Genomic DNA, 5,635 nt, shown 5'->3' with positions numbered 1-5,635 from the left:
TCGAATTTTTAACTCATAAAGGATCAGTTTTGACTCCCTAAAATTAACTCTTGAACCCAATCATATATATATATATATATATATATATATATAGTATAAGCAAAGGAGTTTATATGGTCACCTAGCTGTTAATAGGTGAAAACAGTTTTGAACCCAGTTCATAGTATCCACAATAACCAACTTTGCAAGTTGATACCTTCACGAGTATTGATGTTGATGCCTCAATACAAACTGACGATATTTGGGTCATCTATATTGACTACTATTTCTTGACATGTGAGGCAAGGAAAAAAAATCCAGACTTGTAAGGTAAGAATTAAGTCGTGTATGGTAAATCCAGAATTGTAGCGATCTTGTACACTACATTGTCGATCCCAAACCTGCACAGAGATGGAAGTTGGTAGTCCTCACTGTAAAAATTCATCACCTTCTAATATGAATACTTGTATATAGGATCATGATTCATATACGTCTAGAGAATTTGTGTATTAGTGTCTCACATCAATATCATCCACACGAGAATCAACCCATCTGAAAAAGATCTCATGGCGCACTCATTTGGTCCACATAATAACTTTTGGACCATTCCTTGGTGGACCTATACTTTAAAAAAATCAGCCTATACTATTTGATGACTTCTAGAGATTGGGATTGACCATTCTTCATGGATCAAAACAGGGATAAGAAAGAAATTTACTGACTCATGGATGAGAGATCTTGGAAAAAACATTTGATTTTCAAGTCCTTGATGAAAAATACTCAATCTAACATCCATATATATATATGGGAAATGTTCAGCAACAAACATTCTGGCAAAACATTTTTCAAAACATGGGTTAGATGTTTTGGAATGAGCTTATTTTTGGTGAGGATGATCTCTACGGTGAGGAGATCATCATCACCAAAAATCAGCCCATTCCAAAACTTCTAACCACATCAAAAATGGTTTACAAAAAATGGACGGTCCACGATTTTTCAACTTGTAAACTGGGGCTAGAAGTTTTGGAATGGGCTGATTTTGGTGAGGATGATCTCCTCACCGTAGAGATCATCCTCACCAAAAATCAGCCCATTCCAAAACCTCTAACCCATGTTTTGAAAAATGTTTTGCCAAAATGTTTGTCAAAATGTTTGTTGCTGAACGGGACCCTATATATATATATATATATATATATATCCCGTTCGCCACCCTTAGTTTTACCACACACTTTAACAAACGCGTTTTGTCTTACATGGGTTAGAAGTTTCGGAATGAGCTGATTTTTGGTGAGGATGATCTCTATGGTGAGGAGATCATCCTCACCAAAAATCAGCTCATTCCAAAACTTCTAACCCCATCAAAATTGATTTACAAAAAATGGACGGTCCACGATTTTTCAACGTGTAAACATGGGGCTAAACATTTCGGAATGGACTGATTTTTGGGGAGGATGATCTTCTAATCATAGAGATCATTCTCACCAAAAATTAGCGCATTCCAAAACTTCTAACCCATGTAGGACAAAAAACGTTTGTTAAAGTGTGTGGTAAAACTTAGGGTGCTGAACATTTCCCATATATATATATATATATAGATAGAGAGAGAGAGAGAGAGAGAGAGAGAGGTCTCAATGGACTGGTTACAGACTTAGCTTTTGGTAATTTTTGAAGGGACCCAACCCAATATATATATATATATATATATATATATATATATATATATATATATATATATATATATATATAGAGAGAGAGAGAGAGAGAGAGAGAGAGAGAGAGAGAGAGAGAGAGGTCTCAATGGACTGGTTACAGACTTGGCTTTTGGTAATTTTTGAAGGGACCCAACCCAATAGCCCACTTTGTCACCCTAATCTAAAGCATTAAATCTAGAGTGCTGGGGGATCATTAGGACCAATGTGGTATTTCAGGTGACCTAAATAATTAAGGACCACGATCGAGGTTTTATATGGTCCTTAGGTTGATGAAACCTCTCCCCACCCCACCCCCCTCTCCAATCAAACACACATACACACCCACTCCAAAGTTTGGGCATCCTCTTTGAGGTTGAGGGGTACCATTGAAAAAAGGATAGAAGAGGAAATACAATACATAAAGTTGAAGGAGTGTTCTTGTAAAGGAAGTACAAGAGGAAAGGCAATAAAATTGGAGGTATTCTTGAAAAAGGTAGAAGAGAAAAGACAATAAAATTGTCCTCGAGATGGGAGATAAAGATTGAGAAAAGAGGGGGAGGGGGGTTAACCATTCTATTTATTATATAAAGAGATCTACGTATAAGGCAAACCTCACTATTGCATTTTTACTACAAAAACTCAATTGGAGTTCTAACAATTTCAAGGGAATTGTATTTTATCAAGTTTGTCACCAACCAAACCTTGGAGTGGGACTCACTTCATTTTAATAGATTAAATACTTATAATAGTCTCATTCTTTAATTCACATACTATAGCCTCCCTACTCTCAAAGTCAATTATCAATCCCCAAATCATTATTGGGCCCACCTAGCTATCCAACGCCACAATCTTTTAGATTTCAAGATAAAACTCATGTTTAAAAAAAATTAGGTTTGATTCATGGTTATTGGAGATAATAGATATTGGGAAGATATAAAAGATATTTGATTTTAAAAAAATAAGGATATTATGAGTATTTAATCTTTTAAAATGAAGGATATCCAACTCCAATAAATTTGTTAAGCAACAAACTTGATAATGTACGGATCTTTTAGAGTTGTCAAAACTCCAAGAGAGTTCTTGTAATAAAAAAAACAAGTAAGGTGTGCCTGATAAATCCTCTATATATACTAGAGTTTTTCATGCGACACATATTTAAGATAGTGAAAGAGGAAAGACAATAAATTTAAATGGTATTATTAAAAGTTGGGGAGAAAAGGAAAGACAATAAAATATTGAAGGGGTATTTTTGAAAATGAGGTAGAAGACGAAAGGTAATATAAAGTTAGAAGAGTATTCTTGGAAAGGATAATAAAAAAGACAATAAATTTAAATGATATTATTAAAAATTAAAGAGAAGAGGAAAGACAATAAAATATTGAAGGGTATTCTTGGAAATAAGGTAGAAGACAAAAGGTAATATAAAGTTAGAAGAGTATTTTTTGAAAGGATAATAGAAATGATAATAAAGCAAAAGTTGTGCTATAGAGATTCATGACAAGATTAGGGAGCCAACATAAGGAGCCAAAAATTTGCCTGATATGGCTTACAAGTTCCAGATTCGGATGATTTTGATGATGATCACTATGGTGAGGAGATCATCCTCATAAAAAATCAGCCCAATCCAAAACATCTAACCCCGTCAAAAGTGATTTACAAATTAATGATAAAAAATCAACGGTCCACAATTCTAAATCACTTTTGATGGTGTTAAAAGTTTTAGATTGGGTTGATTTTTTGTGAGGATGATCTCCTCACCATAGAGATCATTCCCAAAAAATCAGCCCATTTTGAAACTTCTAACCCATACCCTCTTAACTCTGAAAAAGATGCACGTACCATAGGAACGAACAAACTCTAGTATAGCATACTAGAGAATGATCGTGTCTTATGTAGAGAGAGGGGGAATCAGGTTCTGATGAGTCTTGGACTCGTGTAAAAAACACATGATCCAAACAGTACATAATCCAATGAATATGATTTATTTTCAAGATAAGTATCTTTAAGGTATAACCATTTCCACGAGTCATTAGAACCCACACAATGTGAAAAAAGCCTAAATTTGATGGCCTTGGGCCGTCAAATTTCATAAAATTCGACTGACAAAGGGGTCAAATTGGCGTCGAATTTTTCATTGTAATTTTTTTTTTCGACGAGCCAAAACTGTCAAATTAATGAAGGATGAGAGAAATTTGACAACTCTAAATTGTCAAATCTTGGAATATCAAGAATTTTGACGGTCCTGGACCGTCAAATTTTTATGTCGAATTTTCCAATTTTCACGTAGTGCCAGCCCATATAGACATCTAAAAAATGACTTAAAATCAAATCACTCTAAATCCAGATGAGGGAGTTAAGCCAGGTTATTTGAGTTGGTCACGTCTCCAATCAAATCACTGAGAATCTTAAAATAATCAAATACAACGGAGGATCTATAGTGGGGGTAATGCAGGCATTTGGCCCCATAAGATTTTTCAATGTCTACAAGGATCTACGAGTTATTGTGACCAATATTAGCGGCAAAAAAAAAAAAAATTGCCCCTATTTCCCCTCACAAATTTTTCCCACATACTCTTAGTTGCCCCATAAAAAACTTTTCCTCTCTTAATTGCCATCCAGTCTCCACCCCTGATCAAACACAATACATAATAGTTATTACAAATCTAAACAAATAATTTACTAAATATATAGGCTGCTAAATTGAATTTGTAGCATAGAAACTATGTGTATATAGATGCTTGTTTAATTGGAAAAAAAAAATGGCTTAGTCATGATGTGAACCTTTTAGAAATTTGGGGATGCGCATTTAAACCAACGATTCGTGCATATGGCTTCAAAAATGGTAGAGCTATATCAATCTTCACACCACAATTTTTTGAGGGGTTAGATGGGGTTGGCTTGTGACCTTAACTTTATAGCCACAATATTAAATCTTAATTTGGTCATCTCACCATGAAGATGAAGCTTAGTGACTTCACTGCTAACCACTGAGATTACTCGTATAAAAGCTATAAAGTTAAGGTCACAAGGCCGATCCCAGCTTACCCAACAAAAATGAAAAATATGTTAAAGAAGAGAAAAATGTACCAAATTAGAACTATGCTTTTGGAGATGAATACTAGGTCTATTTATAATGCGTGAGCTCTCACCTAACGCTCTAAGAATCTGACGCGGCCCACTAAAATCTAAAAATATCAAGAGAAGTTTTGAATAGTGACAGTCTGTTCTCAACAACTTTTCAGGCATGTATAAGGCACGCTTCAATATGCCAGTGAGGCACGAGAAGTTTCTGGAAAGTTTATTGATATCTAAGATAAGCTTGAAACGGTGATAGTATGTTCGTAACAACTCTTCAAGTACATATAGAAATATTTTAATATGATAATGAGGCATATTTATGGCACGCGCTCTTAGGAAAGTTTCGAAATGTTCATTTATAAAAAAAATTGATACATAATGGACTCAACTGTTTACATTAGCAAAAAAAAAAAAAGTATTTTTTCAAATTAATTTTACATTATAATTTTAATAATAATTAATGTTGAAAAATAAATTTACAAAGATGAGGAGATGTTAAAATTTTTCATGTTTATTCAAAAAATATTACTTTTTGAAAAATAATTATAGACACCTCAATTTGTATTAGTCCTATTTGAGGAAGGTCTACAAAAATTGTTTTAATGAATGCATCAAATTATTTCCATCGACAATCACCAGCATTGGACATCCCATCCTAAAGAATAAAAAGATGGATATCCACTAGAAGTCTACTCATCCTTTAGCCGTCTTAACGCTTAAACCACTGTTTTTTTTTTTTTTCTAAAAGAGATGCATCATGCATGCATAGGATTTAGCTACTCTAATGGAATAAATAAAATGAATAAATGAAGATTAAGGTTTTCCCTAGTCATCTCTAAATCATGCAAGTCCAAACATTCTTTTCCTAGTTAGAGATACCTTAGTGT

Source organism: Akebia trifoliata, chromosome 7 (assembly GCF_017979445.1).
Source record: "Akebia trifoliata isolate Shusen 1 chromosome 7, ASM1797944v1, whole genome shotgun sequence".
Taxonomy (NCBI): domain Eukaryota; kingdom Viridiplantae; phylum Streptophyta; class Magnoliopsida; order Ranunculales; family Lardizabalaceae; genus Akebia; species Akebia trifoliata.
This window is presented reverse-complemented; position numbering follows the sequence as displayed.